Genomic DNA, 24,242 nt, shown 5'->3' with positions numbered 1-24,242 from the left:
GTCTGCTGAACGCAGAGTCAGCTGTTCGAAAACCACCAGCAGGAGGAGAAAGACAGACTTTCTGCTGCCCCGCAGAGTTAGTCTTGAAAACCCACAGGGGAAGTTCTACCCTGCCCTACAGGGTCACTATGAATCAGAACCAAATTGATGGCAGTGAATGGTAAGTAAATAATTTGATATATATGTACTGTATGAAAATAATGCGAAAGAAAATAACTGGGAGATAGTTGTGAATTGTAGAAGTATGTTTTATGATGTGACTTCTGAAAAGATCCAGCAGATTATATGAGTTCCTATCCAGTGCATTAAATTGCATTTGGATTGCATTGAGATATCACTGAATGATTCAAGTAGAACAATGATGTACGGTGGTTTGATATATGTTTTAGAATGGATTGCCATGAATGTAAACGGAAACCAATGGTAGTAAAGAGGGATCCTCAGAAAGTTAGGCAAGAAATAATAGGAACATAGAGTATTAGTAGTACAAATATACATACGGGTGCGGCTTCTGGATATATTTTAGATATAAAGCTAAGGGATAGCTGAAATAAAGTGATTAGGAGAATGATGATTTCTAGGTTTGTGTTCTTTGCATCAGCTAGGACAACATGCATTTTACTGAGATGTATAACACTAAGCAACAACAATAATAAAAATAAATAAACCATTCAAGGATTGAAATAAAAATTCTGGTGGGGTGATGTTATATTTCAAATGTGTCATTGAGAGCCAAGTTTTCAACTTAGTAGCTGGATATCAGAGACTAGAAGGCTTATGGTAGCGGAAAATGTGGGTTTAGTTAAAATAAACACATTGATATTGACAGACTGGAGAACAGTACCTAAAGGGCACATGTGAGTGAAGAAGATTGTCTAAAGGGAAGGCTGCCGGGTATCCAGACAGAGCAGTGTTGGGAAAACCAGGAAACATAAATATTATGTAGAAAATCAGGTCGCAGAAAAGTGTGTGATGATGAAGATTCAAAGAAAATTTGAATTTTATGTGATTATCTAAATTGGTTTGATTTTTAAATGAAAAGCTATATCATTGGGGGGAAAAAAAGCTCTCTTTCTTTGGTATAAAATCAGTAATTACTCCTTATGTATGTGTGTCAGTCCGGACTGACTAGAGGAGCAAATTCATAGACAATCATATGTGTACAAGAAAGAGCTTTACATACAAGAGCAATTGAATATTGAGAAAACATTGGTACAAAATATGGGATTAGGCCTGGGACTGCATCAAGCCAGAGCTGGGCTTCCTGTTGAGCCACTTTGGCCTTCTGTCTGCCATTTTGACTAAGCAACCTGGTCTCAGAGGAAATGTTCAAGGGGTGATTTCACATTCTGGACTCAAAATATGCATTAATCACATTCATTTTCTCCATTTCAAATAGAAATTCTCAACGACAACATGCAAATAATATAATAAAAACTTCAACTTCCCATTTTTTTCCCAGAAAATAACCCAGTAAACTGTATGGCCATATCTGACCTCTGGCTATCCAAAGGAAAAAAAATACCATGACGCAGAGGTCATGCAAGCATCCACTCTCCATATTCACGATTTGTTTCTCTAGTGCCCTATTCTTGGTACCATAATGTGGTAGTCCACCAAGACTAGAGAAACAAATTCTTAACACACCTATCATATGTGTGTAAAAATGAACTTTATATAAACAGTAATTGTATATTGAGAAAACATCCCAGCCCGGTCCAGATCAAGTCCATAAGTCTGATATTAGCCCATATGTTCAATACCAATCTATATATTCCTCTTCAGACTCATGAAACACATGCAATGATGCCGAATGCAGGAAGATAACAGCCCAGTGGATGGAAATTCTTGTGGATCCAGTGGTGTTGTAAGCATTTCAGTGCAGACAGGGGTCTCCATTAGGCTCCTCCAGCTCCCGGGCCCTGGCTGCCATCTGTGTCTTCAAGTGGCTTGTTAACAGGAATGTCTTGCAGGGAGGGTCTGTTTCCTGCCCCCAGTGAGCTATTTATCTCCTTAGTGCCTCCAAATGAGGTCATCAAGCTACGACCTGATTGACAGGCTAACGTCCACACCTTCCCTCTTAAGTCTCAAGTTGACAATGGATTATGTAACTACCGTGGTGTGTTATTGTTTTCAGACTATTGAATTTTACACTGCTTTCAATCTACATGAGTTCTCACATTGTTTGGCTCCTCATGATTTTCTCTCTGACTTTATCAAGTAAGGGTTTCCTCGTCTCTCAGAACTTTCTCCTTCTCAGAAAGCTTTTCATTCACTTACCATCTTAGATAATATATTAGTTTTATGAGTAGTGACTCAAGTCTATGACCTTTAAAAGCATATATTTTACATACATTTGATTGAAACAATATACTCTATCTTAAATGTTCAATTACTTGAAAAACTGAAACATTTCGAGAAAGTTAAAGAATTTATAAAAATTTAGTTGGGGAAGAATAAGTGATGTTAGGCTGTGGTAGTTGGATAATTTTGGATATAATGAGAGTATAGAGATGGAGTCAAATAATGAGCATACAGAGATGGAATCATATCTGTCAATTGAGTGCAGCCTGATGTCTTCTTGATGTTACTGAGAACTACTCTGTTTCTCCCTGTGGTAGTTACATAATCTGGTGTCAATTTGGGACTTGAGAGGATTAAAAGTGAACTGGTGAGTTCCACTCTGTCAACTTAGTATAGCCAATAAGTATGACCATTACCTTCTCCTGAGAATACTGGGAATTCCTGAATTTCCTCCTTGGAGTCAGGAGACAGACTTCTCTCTCTCTGCTCCATCCCTGGGAGACATTGTAGCTGACAAGACACATGGAACTATGCTTCTTCCCTTTGCTGGAGAAGCCACATGGACCTACCTTGATGCAACAAGACCACTGAAGCCAGAGAAGCCACATAGAAACCCCTGAAAACGCTGAGATGCTTACACCACCACTGGACCCAAAGATTTTCTACCCACTGGCCTGTGATCGTCCTGCATTTGGTGTCCTTGCATGTGTTTCATGAGCCTGAAGAAGGACTTTATAGACAGGTATCAGACATATGGGCTAATATTTGACTTATGAGCTTGGACTGGACTGGGTTGGGATGTTTTCTAAATGTATAATTAATGTACAGTTTTTCTACCCTTTGGGAAGCTTATATCATATGCCCTTGAGTTTTTTCAAGTGGTTGTTAAATTAAAGATAATTTTGTAGCCAAATACAACCAATCAATCAACAAATTTGTGTTGGACTATTTTCCATCAAGAAAAAAAAACAGCAAAGAAATAAAACCTTCCATTCCCAACTGACCTATATGGAATTCAGACCATTTAATCTAATTGAATTTCTTTTCCAAACTAATGTAACCATCTGTCACCTTCTGTGAATTTTGATATCTCTTGTGAAAATTGACCTCACTTGAAGGAAAGCTCTTTAGAAGAAAATCACACTATGTTGCAGCAGTGCAAGTCTGGCAGCTAACAGAGAAATTGGGTATGAAAGCCTGCCTTCTTTAGTCATTTTTGGAACAACTATTTAGTACAATGCCCTAGTGCCCTTTAGAACCAGACTGGTTTTGTTATCTAGTATGGACCACTTTCCACTTTCCTTCTCTATTCTGCCACCCTGATACCCTTCACTAGAATGTTCCTTAATATGAGACTCACAGAAATCACCAGCTCCAGCTACATTTGTATGAGACACTAGCATAATATTTAATTTCTGCTAAAAGAATAGCAAGTTAATGGGCTCCTAAATCTAGGCTATAATGAGAAATGTATTCCAAATTAAATGTACTGCTTTAATTTTCAAGGAGACTTGCCTGAAATATCATATGTATTGATTTATATGACTTGACTGTGCAGACAGCATTGTTCTGTTCTTTACTTCTTTTGCACTTACTTCAACAAATCTTCATTATCAAAAGCATTCTGAATGTATCAATGTTGATGGCACCATGACAGAGCCTGAAAAACAAAGTCTGATTTTAAAAAGGGGATTCAAAAATTAATCCTTTCTTCTTTCATGGATGTATATTTAATTAGAACAGTAAAAGTTTCAGTCTTTGGAATTAAAAAATAATAATTGAATTTTGCTTCTAGGCAGTTGTGCCCTGTCTATAAGTTTGTCATGAATTTGTGTCACCTCAATAACAATGAACTTGAGTTTGACTTTGAACTTGTAATTGGAGAAGCGACTTGAAGGGTAAAGATGATTGCGAAAATCCAATAAATCTCAGGGGAGGAAAACTTGATGCCCATTAAGAATATAAGCTTACATATTTTGTGATGTATTTTTACTAAGATACAAGTTTCCTAAAAGTTTGAAAAAATTTCCATAAAGTTTTAAAAGGAAAGTGATAGCAGGAAAAAAGTATGATTTTTCCCCCCTACCATTCCTTTCCCTATCTTATATGACAGCCCCGGCCGCCAGTCAGTGGCATAGGGGTGCGGCCAGTTTTACAATGACAGCTTCTAGTTGGTAATAGTTTTTGGCTTTGTTGTTTACTTTTATCTTTAATTCCTTCCATTCCTTATTTTAACATTCTCAATTAAACTGAGAAATTACAAAGCAGAAAATGTTACAGCCAAGCCACTGGGGGGAAAATTATATGCATATAAAGCAAAATATATTGCCTCTTTCATGAACAGTGTGTGAGCTATTTGAAAATTTTATGCCATTAGCACTTTCAATATGTCATTAACCTAGAAAATAAGAGGGAGTAATGAAAATCATTAAAAGCAGTTGAGTGTCCTCCTGTACCATGGCCAACAAATACATAAAGTATTGAGAAACAGAGCAAGATACTCTATTACATTTCAATTTGTCAAGGCTACAAAAAAGACAAAGAAAAAAACCAACCACCATATATATATAAAATCAGGAAAAGGTGTTAATTTGTGGACAGAACTACCAAGTGACCAGTCATAAAAAGAGTCAACCAAATCTAATACAAAGATAAGTATTTTTATTTCTCAAGCATGAAGGCCTTTATATTCTCCTCTAACCTGGTCCTGGAATATTCTCTAGACTGCTAAATTACCGAGATCCTGGATACTAGAAGAACGCACATGAGCAAATGTGTTGAAGTAAAAGTATAAGAAAAAAACATCTACGTTTGTGGTTGTGGTTAGGTGCCATCCAGTGGGGTTCAGCCCATAGTGACCCTATGAAGAACAAAATGAAACACTGCTTGATCCTACACCCCCTCACAATTGTTCCTATGCTTGATCCCATTGTTGCATTCACCGTGTCAATCCATGTCCTCGAGGGCCTTCTATTTTACCACGTATGTCCTTCTCCAGGGATTGTTCTTTCCTGACAACACATTCAAAGTGTGTAGATCGAGGTCTCACTATCCCTTCCTCTAAGGAGCATTCTGGTTGTGTTTCTTCAGAGAAAGGTTTATGTATCCGCTGGCAGTGCAGGCACCTTCAAGATTCTTCTCCAGCACCACCATCCAGATGCATTGATACTTCCTTGATCCTCTTTATCCAATGTCCAACTTTCACATCATATGAGGCGATTTGAAATACCACGGCTTGTGTCAGGCTCAGCTAAATCCTCAAGATAACCTCCTTGCCTTCAACATTGTAAGGGCATCTGTGGAATTCATTTGCACAGTGCAACCAATTGTTGATGGCTTGACTGCCACTCTCATGAATATTTATTTTGGATTCAAGCAAGACAAAATCTTAACTCCACTCTTCTTAATTTATTATGATGCTACCTGTTGGTCCAGTTGTGAGGATTCCGGTCTTCTTTATATTAACTTGTAATCCATCCTGAAGGCCATAATCCTTTACCTTCATCAACAGGTACTTCAAGTCCTCCTCACTGTTAGCTCTGCATCTTATGTTGTTAATAAGCCTTCCTTTAATCATGATACTTGATCCTTCAGCATATAAGCCATCTTCTCTAATTTTTGTTCAACTTCTACTCTAGATCTAAAACTTATCTATTGTCAATTATGTGATGAGCCAAAAATGCTCTCTCTTTTAATACTGTACATTGCAGCCAAAAATCTTTTCTGAAAGGCTATATTTTAGTTCAATTGTTTTTCCCAAAATATAAAACGGAACTGTAAACCATCTACTTATGTGCTGAATATGCAGCTTGCTTTCAAGACTCTCTTCAGATCTAAAACTACCACCTGAATACTGGGGCTAGACTTCTACTCAATGCTCCCTGTTTGTTGACAGTAGTAAAAGCAATTTTATTAATCAACAAAAAGCATGAAACAGCAAAAGTTCAATAATGAGTGATCTCCTCTCTTTCCTGGCTAGAAAGTATTGGACAGAAATGGGGAAGAAATCTTCCTAAATTGCCTCTTTATTTTGCCAGATGGAGAAAAAATCTAGAAGACTTTTCCCACCTGGTTTTATACTTCAGGAACTCTCTGCCTGACTGCACAGAGTGGAATGCTAATATCTGTACCAGATCCCTGAAGAGATAATTAGACAGGTGAACAAACAAAAAAAATCAATTGTCATTTAATTGATTCTGACTCATAGTGCAGGGTATTAAATAGAAGAGGAATTCAAGATTGGCACTGGGTTTCTAAGTAAGAAATAATCAAACTCACTGTTATCTAGTTAATTCTTTCTCCTAGAACCCTGCAGGAGAGAGGGAACCACTCATGAGGGTTTCTAAGACGGTAAAAGCTTAAAGCCTCACCTTTCTCTCAAGGAGAGATTATTGGTTTAGAACAGCTTACCTTGGGATAGCAGCTAAAAATGTAACCCATTATGCTATCACGATAACCTCATGTAAATTAATGCCCTCTTTGACATAAAGGAGTTCTAGTGTCTTAGTCTTTACTTTTGGAGATGTGATCTCAAAGGTAAGCAATTCAAAACCGCCAGCTGTTCTGTGTGAGAAAGACTGCGGCTTTCTTCTCTCACAAACAGTTACCATCTCAGAATCTCGCAGAACAGTTCTACCCTGTCCTATGGGTCACGATGAGTCAGCATTGCTTCAAAGGCAGTGAGTTGTTGTTGTTGTTTGATAATGAATGGAGGGCTAAATATTTCCATGTGGACGTCTATCCATTTCCTAAATTAAGTATTCCTTCATGCCTAGATGGGCCTGGGCAAAGCTGTCTGGTAATTGTTGAACACCTCACTCAAAGGTTGGTGTTTCAGATTCACCAGAAGCTCCACCGATGAAAGATAAGACTATCTGGTCAGTATAGATTCACATCCTCATAATCTCTCTATAGGGCCACTATGAGTAGGCATCCATTCCTTGATAGTGCTTTTTTATTTTTTATTTTTTCAGGGGTAGGAGATCCAAAAAAAATGATTAGGACCTATTCAGTAAATTAATAAATCTTTTCACTGAGATTGAGTCAATTCTGAGTTTTGGCGACCTTCTATTTCAGGGTAGAACTGCGCCTGTGGGGTTCTGAGCCTCCAGCTCTTTACAGAAGTAGAAAGTCTCATCTTTTCTCCATGGATCAGTCAGATGGTGGTTTCCAAATGCTAAGCTCACAATTTGGAGCCCAAAGTCTGAGTTCCTATAGGAGCAATCAAAATTTAAAAATTAAATTCACTGCCATCAATTTGAAGGCGACTCTTAGGTGTGCTACAGAACAGAGTAGAAGGCCCTCGGTGAGCTTCTGAAGTGTAACTGTTTAGGGGAGTAGAAAGACCCATCTTTTTCCTGCAGTGTGGTTGGTGGTTTTGTACTGCTGATTTTTTGGGTCACAGACAAACATGTAACTAATATAACATCAGAGATCCCGTAGGACCCAGTGGCGTTAACCAACCCAGGGATAAGGGAACAACAAGGGATCCAAATCTGTGGTGAGGTGGGTGCAGGAAGCCTGGTAGGGCATGATGAAGGGTAATGTAACCAAGAGGAACTACTGGAACCCAAATGAAGACTGAGCATGATAGTTGGACAATTGGAAAGTCAAAGGAAATAGAGGAAAGAGCTAGGAGGAAAAGGGCATTTATAGAGGTCTAAATAAAGGCATGTACATGTACAGATATATTTATATATGAGGATTGGGAAATAGATCTATGTGCATATATTTATAGGCTTAGTATTATGGTAGCAGAAGGACATTGGGCCTCCACTCAAGTACTCCCTAAATGCAAGAATATTTTCTTCTATTAAGTTGGCATTCTATGATGCTCACCTTCCTGACACAACCGCTGAAGACACAACTGCTGAAGACAAAGCGGATGAATTGGTAAATGTGGTGAAGAAAGCTGATGGTGCCTGGCTATCAAAAGAAGTAGCATCTGGGGTCTTACAAGCTTGAACATAAACAACGGGCCATCTAGCTTAAAAGCAGCAAAGTCCACTTGGAAGAAGCACACCAGCCTGTGTGATCATGAGGTGTCGAAGGGATCAGGTATCAGGCATCATCAAAACAAAAAAAATCATATCATAGTGAATGATGGGGGTAGTGTGGACCAGAGACCCTAAGCCCATTTGTAGGCCACTGGACATCTCCTTACAGAAGGGTCTCGGGGAGGAGACAAGCCATTCAGGGTGCTACATAGCAACAATAAAACATACAACTTTACTCTAGTTCCTAAATTCTTCCTCCTCCCCCACTATCATGATCCCAATTCTACCTTACAAATCTAGCTAGACTAGAGAATGTACACTGTATAGATAGGAACTGGAAACACAGGGAATCCAGGGTGGATGATTCCCTTCAGGACCATTGGTATGAGTGGTGATACTGGGAAGGTGGAAGGAGGGTGGGCAGGAAAAGGGGAAATGATGGCAAGGAAATCCAATTCTACATGTGACCTCCTTCCTGGGGGACAGACAACAGGAGAGTGGGTGAGGAGAGACACCGAACAGGAAAAGATATGACAAAATAAGAATTTATAAATTATCAAGAGTTCATGAGTGGGGGAGGGGAAAATAAGGAGCTGATACTGGGGCTAGGTAGAGAGCAAATGTTTTGAGAATGATGAGGGCAATGAAGGTACAATTGTGCTTTACACAATGGTGTATGTATGGATTGTGATAAGAGTTGTATGAGCCCCTAATAAAAAGATTAAAAAATAGGTTGAATGAGGGAGAAATTTCCATTGTGTATATTTTTGCCGCAATTGGAAAAAAAATAATTACATGAATAACAATGAGTAGAAGAAAATATTCTAGAGTTGAATATGGTAACAGTTTTATAACTTTCTTGATACCATTGAATTATTGAATGATATGATGTGAATGAAGTGCCAATAAAACTGCTACAAATATTCATATTTTCCCATGGTATTTTATCATATAATTTTCATATTCTATCAATATAATCGTAATGTTGTTATTGTTATTAGGTACTATTGAGTTGTTTCCAACCCATGGAAACCCTGTGTACAATAGACTGAAACACTGACGGGTCGTAGCAGCTGCTTTTATGTTTGAACCCATTGTTGCCGCAGTCACTGTGTCACTCCATCTGGCCTGGGCCCTTCCTCTTTTGCATTCCTGCTCTACAAATCAGGATGTTTTTCTCTATGGCTGGATTCTCCTGACAACATGTCAGAGGACATGAGACAGAAGACTGGCCATCCTTGGTTCAAGGAGAATTCTGGCTTTACTTCTTACAGGACAGATCTATTTGTTCTTTTGGCATTGAATGGTACTTTCAATATTCTTTGGCAACACTATAACTCAAATGCATCAATTGATCTCTGGTATTCCTTATTCAATGTCCAACTTTTACATGCATGGGAGGTAATTGAAATATCATGTCTTGCCTAAGTGAGGCAAACTTAAGTCCTTAAATTAATTTCATTGCTTTCCAGCACTTTAAAGAGATCTTGTACAACCAATGAACCCAATACAATGTGTCCTTTTGTTCTCTTGACTGTTACTTCTATGAATATTGGTTGTGGATGCAAGTAAGATGTAATCTTTGAAAATTTAAATCTTTTGATTCAGTTTATCATGATACTACCTACTGGTCCAATTGTGAGGATGTTGATTTTCTTTACATTATGAAATACCTTACAAAGACCTTAAATATTTAATAATTTTAATTAGTATTAATTGTACTGAAATTATTGAACTCCTAAAAGCAATTTTCTCTTACTTGTGAAGAAATACTTGGAAGGCAGGAAAATATGGAAAATAGCTCACAATATTTAGAACATTGGTAATTGGAAAACCTTAAAATTATGTAAAATAAATCACAACAAAAGGACTTGGTAGTATAATGAATCAATAAATAGTATTTAATTACTAAGATTTATTCTTTGTATTTTTTATTTATTAATTTTTATTACCAATGCAGCAAAATGTAGACAGCATAATGATACAATTTAATAAAGTTTGGAATGTATATACATCTGTGTATCATCAAAGATAAAATATAGTCCATGTATATAGCTTGACAAAGTTCTCTCATTCATCTTTCCAGTCGATACTTACCACTTCTTGGTAACCATTGCTTTTATTTTATCACCATTGATTGATTTCATGTTTACAAATATCATTAAAATATAAGGGTTCCTAATGTACCCTTTTTGTTTGATTTCTTGTTTGTTCATAATACTGTTTCTGAATTCTACCCATGTTATTTCATGCATCACTTTTCTTTTTTATCAATTAATAGTATTTATTAAATGAAGATACCACAATTGATTTTTATAAAGTTCCTCAATGAATCTTTAAGTCAGTTTCAGTTATGGGCTATGATATATTATGTAAAAGAAGCTCTGGTTAAAGGTCTTACTTACAACCCAAAGGTACATTGTTCAAACCAAACCAACAGCCATTCTGTGGAAGAAATATGTGTCAGATTGCTTTCTTAAAGATTATAGCCTGAGAAACGATGTAGTAGTTTTGCTCTATACTGTAGGCTCCCTGTGAGTGGGAAGAAGAGCCATTTTTGTTAGGTTTTTTTTTTTTTGAGGCTATGAAGTTGTACTCCATTTAACTAAAGAAATATTTTCAGTGTCCTGGTAATTTATGGGTGATGGAAAATGGGAGCCTTGATGTTTCTGAGACTTAAGTTTAGCTGCTAAAGCTACAATTTAAACTTTGGACCATCAGGAGCTTGGTCGTTCAAACACACTAGCCTCTGCAGGATAATAATGATAATAATGTATATTTCTGTATGTGTATACACACACACACATTGAAAAACCCTGCAGTCACACTATGAGTTGGAATCAACTGGATGGAATGATGATTTGGGTGAAGTATGATGCTGATCAATTTTAACATGTACTTAGGTCATTTTTATTTTTCATTCAAATGCCTTTAAATAGTGTTCCACCATTTTGTCTTTACATGGTTAAGTTTTAGTATTTTTAAAAATATGTATTATGTGTTTTGATGATTAGAATTACGTCAACTAGACATTCCTGGGTAAGGGTAGGGGCAGAGTCAATCTCTGAGTTCAGTCGCACTCTGATGTCACCTCCTTGGTGTCAAAAGTCTTTTCGTCTCAGAGATTGAGATTGAGCAGAGTCACATCTCTCTTTGACACTTTGGTTTCTGCCAGAGCTGGATCTTGTGACTGGTTCCTCAATCTTTCTTTCAATCGCCTGTTAATTCAGGAGTCATCAGCAGACCATCAGTGGTGGATTTATTAGGCTGACTTTAGACCTCAGCATCCACCAGTCTGTGATCCCTACTCTTTCTGCCTAGTCATCCTGCTCCTGAACATCAGCTTCCTTTAGTCAGGAGAAGACTGACTTGAACCAAACTGGACTCACCTATTCCTACATCTGTGAAACCATTTCTCTATATAAATCTCTCTATATATACAAACATACACAAGCATCACTGGTTTTGCTTTAGATAACTTTAGATAACTCAACCTACTACACGTGTACAAAATATACCATATTCATCTATTCAATTATATCACATATATATTTAAAACAAATTGAACAAGGGTTTCAGAAAAGATAGCAGTTTTACAGTCAACAATTTATCATTTCAACTCTCTCAACACACCACCACCACCACTCAACCTATGGTGTTCTCTGGTTCCTTCACCACTCCTCTTTTCTTCCCTAACACTTATGAATTTTTTCTTTGGGAATGCTTTCTTCCCCTTGGTCTCAAGTGCTTGATTACTCTAAAGTGTGTGTATCTCAATAACAGCATTTCTTACCTCGAAAATCTATTGTTTGGCTGAAAATAGAGCCACAGAAGTGAGTTCATTTCCAGATCCAAAGAATGACTAAAGACCATGGTTTTTGGGAATTCCACAAGTCTCTAGTTGACCAATAAACCTGAAAAAATATTTTATGATTTTAAGTTTTATACTACATTGCTCCCACTTTATCCAGGACCTCTAATGTGTTTCCCTTTATAAGAGTCCATAAGGAAAATTTGGTACCATTTTTTTCTTCTGGTTTCAAGCCATGAGGACCTATATTCAGGAATTTCACTAGTCTTTAGGAATAATGTTCCCATGTGTCCTAGATACTCATACTCTTCATTTCTCTGGACCAATAGTTGTAACCTTCAGCTCCTTGGTTCAGATTTTTTTCCCCATAATTTTGATACTTTGTGCTCTACCATACTCAAGGCTATATTGGCAGCAAAGGTAAATATCATATATAAATATCCATTGTCAAATCTATATTTTTTGTAGATTTTTACCCCATAATCCTTCTAGCAACCAGTTTAACCTGTGCATCTACCCAGACATATACCTACTCATGGATTATCATAATTAAAGGACTGCATATATACCTCTATCTATAGAGTATTTGCCTCTGTCACTGTTAATACTTGATCCCTCCCTGTGTATCCCTTTGATGCTATCTTCTTTTATTTTTGACTATTCTCCTTCTTGTAAACTGCCTTCCCTTCACACAATTTAACATTGGTCTAATCCCTAGACAGTGATTTACCGTGCGTTCCCTTCCAAAATCTGGTAGTCATCAAATACTGTTTCTTTTAATGTGAAATCCTTTCCATGACATTTTAAAACTGTGACTTCATACAATATCTAGTCTTTTTGACTCATTAATATTACTCAACCTAATGTCCTCCATGTTTATCCATGTTATATGACATTTTTACATTTTTTTCAAATTTATAAACTAACCACAAAAGCTAGTGAAGAACTTTAAAAATTATACAAAATTCTTCCATCTGGAATTGATTAAGCATGCAATTAATATGCATTGATAATCAGAATGTGAAAAAAGAGGAAGGATCAATCCACTTGGTTGACACAGAGTCCAATCTCATAGAGTTCCCTAAAATTAAAACAACTTGAAGTCTGGCTAGGAGGTTTTTAAAATCCATTTTCTTCTTCTTCTTCTTCTTCTTCTTCTTCTTCTTCTTCTTCTTCTTCTTCTTCTTCTTCTTCTTCTTCTTCTTCTTCTTCTTCTCCTTCTTCTTCTTCTTCTTCTCCTCCTCCTCCTCCTCCTCCTCCGCCTCCTCCTCTTCCTCCTCCTCCCCCAGCACCAGGTCCTCATATCCCCCTCCTTCCCCGCTCCTCTTTCCCTCCCTCATGAACCCTTGATAATTTATAAATTATTATTTTGTCATATCTTGCCCTGTCCAATGTCTCCCTTCACCCACTTTTCTCTTGCCCATCCCATTCTTCTTTTTCATAAATAAACTGGCACCACAGCCACAATATGGGAGGACATAGGTCTAATATCTACATACCTTGCCGACCACAGAAATCAACTGCTGCATGGGATCTTGACAAAACCCAGTGGTCAGGTCAGGCTTTGGGTTTTGTTATTTTCATTTCTTTTCTTGGATTGTTTCAATAAAGCACAGCTGAGATACACAGGGCAGGACACAAAAGAAGGGGAATAACTAATCACTAACTCCCTACAACTCACTGTTGACCACAAATGTTGCCACTCCTACTCTTATGTACCTGTGGCTACACTTCTATGTTCCCACCCTTGACATGACCTCCATGAGCACACACTGAAAAAGAGAAAGCAACTGCTAGTCCAGGGGTGTGTGTGTGTGTGTGTGTGTGTGTGTGTGTGTGTGTGTGTGTGCATCCCCGTATATGAGCCGCCCTCACACTTTCAACAGCTACAATGAGTGAGCTAGGCCCATTGTCCACTCAAGTACTAATAGTTCACAATAGAAATAAATGGACAAATAACATGGTATCTTGGGGACAACAGACAATCCAAGTTTCCATGAATGGGGCAAGCAGGTGGACACAATATGGGCCAAAAGACCTTTCTGAGGAAAAATAAATGTCACTTCAAGTACTGAAAAAGGAATCCAGTAGAACAATTCTGAGCTACGTGGAGAAAAATATTGGGAGATTTAAGAATAAATGAGAAACTCAAGAAAACACTACAAGAGTAATTTGGCACAATAAATTTTTAAAAAGAACACATACAAAAACAGTACATAGAAATCAGAAGATTAATACTAAGACATTAGAAATAAATGACAAATTGAAGTCACAAAGGAGTGGGATTAAAGCAATGAGAAGCCAAGCTTATGAACTTGAAGACAAATCTCTCAAGGTTATTACAGACTATAGGAAAATATACCAAACACCAAAATTATTTTATGAAGCAAGCACAACTCTGACACAAAAACCAAGAAAATAAATCACCATCACAGAAAATTATACACCAAATTCCTCACAAAAATTGATTCAAAAATTCATCACAGACCATAACCAATAGAATCAAACTAAATATCCCAAAATAATACACCATGATCAAGTGGGATTCATACCAGATACAAATTAGGTTCAACATTAGAAAAATAACCAATGCAACACATCATATAAATGATATGAAGTAATAGTACTATTATGATCTTATCCATTGATGCAGAAAAGGCATTTGACATTCATTTCTAATAAAAGCACTCAATAAAATGAGAATAGAAGAAACGTTTCAAATACATTGATGGACATTGATTGAAAATGTGAAGCAAATGCCCTGAAACAATGGCACTTTTATCATATAACTTCTTGATAAATATCATCTTAGTTTAGGATACGATTGATGCGATCTATGCTGGTGGGAAATATTTCCAAAAAGCCAACAAATTCTTATGAACTTTTAAAACATCTTAAAATATAAATGAAAATAGAATACCAGGGACATAGTATGAATTTGTGCTGAAATACAACAAACATTTCGAATTTAAAAGTTGGTGGTTCACAACCTCTCAGAAGCACCTGAGAAATAGGGTCTGGATATCTTTTGTGGTAAGATTACAACCTTGAAAACTCTTCTCTACAGGATTGCCAGGACTTGGAATGTGACCAATGACAAGTAAATAGCACTGACTGAAGAAAACGACCACACACTTTATACAACATGGGGAAATCGGCAAGAGAAAAACTAAATTAACAAACTAATTAGAAAGATCAAGTAAGGTGTTTGCTATGAGTATTTCATAAGTTATTGATAATAAAATATTAACTATTTTCATTTTTTTTAAAAAGAGTGAATTTTATAGGGAAGCTAGAGAAGAAAAAGTAAAGTATTATAATGAGATGTGCAACAAGTCATTTAAAAGAGAAGAACATCTCCCCTTCCCACCCTCTCTCCATGACTCTTCCCATCCCAGGCCTAAAGATGAACATATCCCAAAACATATCTCAGAATATTCAGAAATGAATAAAAATGTCAAGCCTTATCTGCATGGAGGATAAGACTCAAGTTGCAATATTGAAGGATTCTATTGCCAAAATATTAAAGGATGTAGAAAGCATCAAAAGAAGATGAAAGGACTCCTCCAGAGACACTAAACCAAAGCGGAAGGGGGAGAAAGACAGGACTCTCTACTGAGAACTCAAGGAGAAGCTCCACTTTGTCCTGTAGCGTGGCTGCGCGTCTTCATTGACCGAATAGGCAGTTAGTTTGGTTTGAAACCAAAACAAAGTGTTCAACATGAAACACTTTCAGGCGGTAGACTATGCTGAAGCTAATAAAGGAGACAGTCACTTGAAATTACCAAGTGTGAGGGAGAGAAGACAAAGCAATGAGCTGCTTGTAGCTGTAAGGTAGTGTGAAATGTAAGATAGTACACCATAGGAAGGAGAAGAGAAATCAAGAAATGGGTGAAGAGTACACAGTGGGGACAATGATTAATAATTTGATCTGCTGAATACAAAGTTGATAAGAAATAAAACCCCCAACCTAATTTACGATAAAATGGTTATAGTCACACACACACACACACACACACACACACACACACACACATGAGGGGTTTCCCCCCAAAAAACTGAAAAAGCTCCATTGGGCAGAGTTTTCATAGTACACATTTTTACCTGCTGGGTGAGCATCAAGCAACTAGCTCTGAGAGTGCAGCCAGTGGTGTCGTCTGGGAAGATTGTCTGTGGTCACAATGAATTTTCCCCCAACAGCAATTTCAGTCAAACCTCACTTCTTGTGATGGTCGATTTAAGAGAACAACATGTGTCTGTGAAATTTTGTTTCCTGCTTGGGAAAAATGTCACAGAAAGGGTTGCTATTGAATAAATATAATGAATAATTTGTACACATAAAAGTTTGCTAAAAATAATTGAATAATAATTCCAACAATACAGTGACAAGGAGATGCCCAAAATTCAGAGGTCTGAAAAGAGAACATGGCAGTAGGAAAATCATTGCTGTCTTCAGATAAAATTGACTGAAAACAAAGAAAAATGTTCACTTATGTTTTATTATGTTTGCAAAGTATTTGACTGTGTGAATCATAACCAAAGATGGGTAGTATTCAGAAGAGGGAGAACTTTGAGCACTTCCTTGGGCTCATGGGGAAACCTACACATAGAATAAGAGGCGGTCTTTGAAATAAAGCCAGGAGATATAATATGCTTTAAAATCATGAAAGGGAGGAATCAAGGTTGTTTTCTTTCACTAAGGCTAATCAATCAGTATGCTGGGAAATAATCCAATAAGCTGGACTATATGAAAAAGAACATGGCATTAGGATTGGTGGGACACATTTGACAACTTGCAAACGGGGATAAGATAACCTCATTTGCTGGAAGGTCAGAAGACTTGGAAGCAAAGGATTAAAATTCAATGGAAAGAAAAGTAATAGTCTCACATTTGGAACAAACGTGAGATAAATGGAAGAATATTAAAGTTTCCCAAATTTCAATTCGCTTGGGTGCACAATCAATACTCCTGAAAGCAGTGATCAGATTGTTTATCCTGCCTCTCTATGGAAATAGACATGAAAACAGAAAAAGAAAACACCCCATGACCAGTGCCGCCCTGGGTGATCCGACTGCGTCACAGGATTGGGTTAAATGACCTGGAACCTTTGTGAGTTAAAGCAGGCAAGGGAGAAGGTTCCCTCTTGATTGTCAGAATTAAACTAGACTTTCAGACTCCCGAAATATGAACTTTTTGTCTGAAAATTTGAGAATGAATACATTGTTAACTGCTTGGTGAGAAAGTAGTCTTGTACTTCCCCATTCTACAGAGACATGGAATTAGCATTTAAAAATAACTGTAATATTAATATAAAAGTAACATAAATGAAAAAAGTATATGGAGGCTTTTAATTTACCAACCACTAAGTATGAAAAATAGAGCACCGAATCTCAGAAGAAATGAATTTATTTATGTGAATTTCAGCTAAATAAAAAGATGAAGTGACACCATCACTCGCAAATCTTTACTAACACATTTAACTATTCTAGATTTCACCACTGAATATATAATTAATGATTAAATAAGAAGCCGGAATAAAAAAACGAAACATCTGTATAATGCTAAAAAGACTAAAGATGTAACTTGCGAAGGTATAGGTTGTGCTAAAATTAATATGCTATAAAATATTGTATTATACCTCCTCCCTGGGGCCAGACAACAGAAAAGTGGGTGAAGGGAGATCTCAGACCGTGTAAGATGTGACAATATAATAACTTATAATTATCAAAAGTTCACAAGAGAGGGGGTAGCGGGGAGGAAGGGGGTAAAATGAGGAGCTGATACCAGGGGCTTAAGTGGAGAGCAAATGTTTTGAGAATGATGAGGGCAATGAACGTACAAATGTGCTTCACACAACTGATTATGTATGGATTGTGATAAGAATTGTATGTACCCCTAATGAAATGATTTAAAAATATATATTGTGCTGTAAAGAATAAGTGTTACACATATTATTTTTCTCTAGAATAGTAACACAAGAAAATACATTTTCATTTCATTTTCTATCTCCAACAATCATTGGTTTGTTACAAGTAAAAAGAGAATTTGTCAAAAATTCTAAGAGAAAATTTTAAATGTTTGGACTCAGAAATAAACCAAACCCCACAGCTTCCAGTTATATAAGGCATTGTAGTACTGAGATGTACTCCTGGACTCATATATTCTTAATTGCCTACATTATGTAATATCAGCCAATGCAAAGATTATTAAAATTGATGCACAAGCCATTAAATCCAGTTATACAGAAATAGAAAAATTCTACCAAACTGAAATTGATCAATCATGTAATCAAGATGCATTGATAATTATTTGCAAATGAATACAATGGTTGGAAAGAGGGAGGAGTGGTATTTTGAAAATATGACTTTGACTCAAGGAATCAATAAGCAAGGGATCAAACAATACATTGAACTGGGTAAATACGCTGCACTAGAACCATTTAGCGTATCGATAAGCAAGGATGTTACTTTGAAAGATAAGGTGCGCCCGACCCAAGCCATGGTATGTGAAAGTGGAACACTGAATAAAGGACGCTCAATGCACGTGACTGCTGATGCCAGTGAAGCATCCTGAGAGTGCCATGGACGGACAAAATGACAATCAAACCCATCTCAAACTACAGCTGGAATGCCCATTAGAAGCAAGGGCAGGTTTTCATCTCCGCTACTTTGGACATGATATCAGAAAAGACGAGTCCCGGAGGAATTACATCATGCCTGGTGATGTGGAGGGGTGGTGAAAAAGAATAAGATCTTAGACAAGATGGATTGACACTGGCTGAAAGAGCGACTCATGCACAATTGTGAGACTAGCATAGGGCAAGACTGCACATGTTTGTTATGAGTTGGAGTCAACTGGAAGCTATCTAAATAATAACAGCAGGTAATTGTAATCCAGTTGTCTTGGGTAATCTAATTCAATCACAGTACTCAATACAATAATACTTTTTTTTGTTTGTTTATACCAAGAATGAGGAGCTTAAAGTGGCCAAGAGGCATTCTTAACTTCCAGTTCAATATAATCAATGCAGTTTCTTCAAGTATAAGTATTTTAACCTTTTGAACTAAGATCTGAGGAGCATACCTTCCCAGAGAGGTAACAAAAATACTACCAGTGAGTCGCCAGAAATGATAGTGAATTTGAAACTCCCATTTTTATTCTTTGGTTCCTGGGCCTCAGAATCTTTGCTAATGGAGGTATTGCAGTATATTTGGGTGGCTGGTTTAGAGCATATACGGACTCTTAAAGAAGATTGTCACAGCCCTACAAAGTATTGCTATCTAGCTCTCTCCTTACTCATGTCTTTAGAAGGTTATCCCATTGTTCTACCAAATCTACTGCCCCAGGAAGATGGAGGATATGGTGAAAGGATATAGTGGGGAGATAAGGTGACATCGATGGATTTAGTGGTCATGGGTCCATAACCACAGTTCATTTGTGTGAAGTAAGTGTGTTGATCTGTGGTGATGCTTTCTGAGATACCACGCTGGTGGATAAGTCATTCTGTAAATCCACAAATGGTAGTTGTAGCAGGAGCATTGTATTTAGGGTAAGAAAATCCTTAGAATACATTTCCACTCCAATAAGAACAAACCCTGCCTTTTCATTATGGAAGTGGTCCTTGCGGTTGCAGGTTGTCCTGTTTAGGAATAGTCCCTTATCTTGGACTCATTGCTGGTCTCTGTTACTGGCAGAGTGGGCACTCAGCAGTAGCAGTAGCTTAGTCTGCCTTGGTGAGTGAAAGGCCATGTGCCCATGCACAATCTTCAGCCCTGCCTCCGGGCTACCTTGGCTATGACTCTACTAGACAATATCAGGAATGGCTCAAAGAAGATGTCCAATTCCACAGAATCTATCAACTATCAACTTGATTATTAAAAATCCTCTTTTGTAGAAGTAAACTATTTGGTGAATATTCACAAGTGACCGATTATCTTCACTGGTTTGTTTGTTTTTTATGATCTGTCAACATATCTCTTATCCATACATCTTTATCTCTGTCTTAATGGACACCTCTTGACCTCTATCACATGCCAATTTTCTGAAACCATTGTATGCCCTTTTCTACAGTACACCAAGGTATATCTCCCACAAGGGACCCAACCTGCCCTAGTATAGCTAGGTTTCTTCATTCATTTAGAGAATTTCTAATTGTAAACTCTTGTTTACATAAAATAGCAATTGCAGCAGTATTCAGTGTTGCTGGGCATCTCTTCACAAATGTGCTCCTTATTGTTGTGGTAAAGGGTGTCTATGGCTCTATCCTGATACATCCATTTCAACACGCCAATTTTCCTAAACCTTTGGAGACCCTTTTTTATACTACATCAAGGTATATCTAGTACTTCAGCTTGATTTATTTTGCCCATTGCAAGATCCATGCTCTGGGAACTAATAAAATAAATTATTAGATGCTCTCTTCGCTCTCAACACTACAAAATTGAATGAAGAATCTATGCTTAGTTGGCCCACATCAACAGATTCAGACTAGTTCACCTTTACAGTCCTTGCACCATTTTTTCTATAAGTTTTATAAAATTCTAATAGTTCTTTGACACTGTAGTACGTTTTTTCCTGGATCACAGTTTGTACTTCACATTTTGGAGCTTGCTGGGACTTGAATCTATTTATACATCTAAAAGCAATATGATTAGTGAAATAGTTTCCTGAGATCACCCAACAATGTCTTGTAAGGCATCAATATCAAACAATGCCATCGGCAAAGTCACAGGTGCTACAGCATGCACGGATAGGATAATTTCCTTCAATCTGTGTGTAGGAGGTAATACTTTATTGATAGTGTACTATACAACACTGGTGGATGAATCTCTTCAAATAGGAGGGATAGTATTGCTTGATGAAGTGATTAAATAAAATGTAGGGGTCCAATGTTCCCATATTCCTGATGATCTGTCCATACATCCTTACCTAAAATTCAACATTCCCATTACTTTCCAATAAATGACCACATGATAGTATCAGATAATCCTTAAGATTAGAAATTAATTTGTTGTTGAAATTTACCCACTCTCATTATAATATCCTGGGTTTGCTTTTCAACAATATCAGTTCTGTCATAAGAAATAAAGTCCACATAACTCTGAGATCTTTAATATGACATGAGCTGTGTCTCAGAAGGCCTGCACACTTCAATTCCCTTTACTATTTTGTCTGTTACACTAGTTCCACCCTCATTAGTACTTTCTGTTTTGCCAGGATCCATCTAGTATTAGCAAATCCTCCCCTGAATCTGCCCTGCTCCTCAGACAGCTCCTGTCAATTTACTGCTGCAGGCATTGTTCAATGATCTTCAGCAAAATTTTACATGTACGTGATATGTCATGAATTTGTTCTGTAATTGCTGTTAACTTTGGGGGTGAATGGGTACAGATATGAATGGGTACAGATATGTTCAGTTGGCTAAATTGGGTAGATGTGTGTCTAGGGAAATTGCTCTAAAGATAATTTTGAATTACTGAATGATTTTTCACAGCTGGAGTAGAAATTCTGATGTCCTATAAAAAACTCTTCACTGATGCTCCCCTCAGTCACGTGGCACCCCGCATGTACTTAGTGCCTTTCATGCCCCAGATCTAAGCCTAGAGGTGTACTGCGGAGAAAGCACAGTTGTGGAAACCTTTCACTGTAGTTCTACTCTATCCATTTGGGGCTGGCATGATGACTTTGACTTAATAGGAACAGCAACAACACTCTTTTATGAAATATATTCTTTATAGTAACATTTAATGATTTTTAAAAATAATTTTATTGGGGGTTCGTACAATTATCACAATCCATACATACATCCATTGTGTCAAGAACATATGTACATGTGTTGCCATCATCATTTGATATTTTGACTTACCTTTTTGCTGTTGCTTCTTTAGGGACTTCCAGGAATACTGCTGATATACTAAACAATTAATTTAAAAAAATCACTTTATTTAGAATTCTGTGAAAAAAAGTATTTACACTAACTCATTGTCTTCTTTCAGTAACATGGCGCTATTTGGGGGAAACATTTCTTATATATGTATATGCAGTGTTGCATTCTGTTTTACAAATGGTCCCTATAGGTCAGAACCAATTTGAGGGCAGGGAACATACACACACAATCATGCAAAGGAGGGTTAAGGTAGCTAAATTAAGCTAAGAACTTAATTTAAATTAACTTCCATAAGAAAGAGCTCTGGCAGAGTCCTGGATTACATGTTGACTGCTAACTATGGGATCAGTAGTTGGAACTTCAGCAGCTCAGTAGGAGAAAAATGGACCTTTTGTTTTCTTAAAGATATGCAGCTGTGGAAGGAAAAAGAAGCAGTTCTACTTTGTTCATAGGGGTTCCATGATGACAGCAAGTTCCTTTAATGAGATATTAAAATGTGTTTGAAATCATTGCAGTATTATACTGGTGAAATTATTTGATTTGACATTTAATTTTATCCAAAAGATCAAATCCATTATTTTAGAGTCTATTTCAACTCATGACGATCTAAAAAAACAGAGTGAAATAGATCTATAGGGATTCTAAAGCTGAAAAACTTTATGGAAACATACAAACAGCTATTTCTTCCAGGGTGGGTTTGAAAAATCATCATTTCTGTTGATTAGCTGGGCAGCCAATGTTCCTTATATGATGTAAACTCCTTTGAACTCACATTTTTGTCCTGAAAATACAAATATAACAATCATCTAAAAGGAGTATTAGGTTAGAAAAATATTGCTGTAAAGCCAAAGAATATTTATGAAACAAAAATATTAAAATGTGAAACTACTGATCCTCTATATTTTTGAAACTTCCCCCCAGGAATTCTGAGTTTTTACATTTACACATTTTCCAAATGCCTTGGTATTCTTGAGGTTCTCAAATGGTATGTCTTTCAAATGTTCTCTGAGTTTGGGGAACAAAAAAAGTCTGAAGAGACAAGGTCAGAGACAGGTGGATAGTGTACGTTTTTCCAGCAGAAGTTCGTGTAGGATAACTCCTATTACACTAGAAGAATGAAAGGCGCGTTTCTCAGATGGGGAAAAAATGGTTACCTTTTCTTAAACCATCTGTACATTAAACACAGAAAGGAGGGATAGCAAATTAGTTGTTCAAACAAATCATGTGTAGCTATGTTCAAATATTCATTTAGGTTTATATTTATATGCTTTTCTATTGTTCACCATTAATCATTTTGTTTAATTAATCACATACTTATAGCATTCAAATTTTCTTCTACTTTGTCTTCCAATTAAGTAAATAAAGGGATTATAATGGATGCTTATTTTAAAGTTTCCCTCCAACTTTATTCAGATCAATTTTTTCTCATTTCTTTAGTTACAGCTTATTTTATTGCAGAGTTTTTAAAATGATTAATCTTCATATGTGTCACCCCTGTGGAGAAGATGCATATTTCCATTACAGTCTGTTTATTTTGCTTCCTTTCCAGTCAGCAATTCTAATGCCAAAGTGAATTAATGTACACATTTTTTAAAATTTTGAGGTAAAAATTGATGATAATTGCTGAAATGCCAGAACAGGCATATTAGAAAAGATAGTTACATAAATTCACTTAAATTGAAGACACATTCATCATATGAAATTTTTGATAGAAAATTATTTATGAAATTTAGGAAAATGTTTAATCTATCTATATTTATTTGCTCTTGAAATGTGTATAACTGTTGGAAAAATACTCTTAAAAGTCTAAATTTGTTATATGCTGTTTTATTTTGCTGAATAAATTTTCACTTTTAATAATATTAAAATATTAACCTGTATTTATTTTGATTATTTCAACAGTGAGCCTAATATAAATTTCTGGCACACAGTAACCTCTCAATACAGATTTTCTAATAAAGAAATGGATTATTTCCAGTATACAACAATTATTTGAGTAGCCATCTTCTTCTAACTTGGGAAAATTAACCTGTTGTATGATGTTCTTCAAAAGAAAAGAAAAGAACTAATAGGAAGGATTTGGTATGAATTTTAACACATAATACGTCCCTCTTGGGGAAGTAAAGGATTCCTAGTGGCAGTGTTTGTAGTCACGCTGCCAACCCAAAGGTCAGCAGTTCTAATCCACCAGCAGCTTCGTAGGAGAATGATGACATTTTCTCCTCCTTGAAAGAATTACAGTCT

This window comes from Tenrec ecaudatus, chromosome 2 (genome assembly GCF_050624435.1).
Source record: "Tenrec ecaudatus isolate mTenEca1 chromosome 2, mTenEca1.hap1, whole genome shotgun sequence".
NCBI lineage: Eukaryota > Metazoa > Chordata > Mammalia > Afrosoricida > Tenrecidae > Tenrec > Tenrec ecaudatus.
This window is presented reverse-complemented; position numbering follows the sequence as displayed.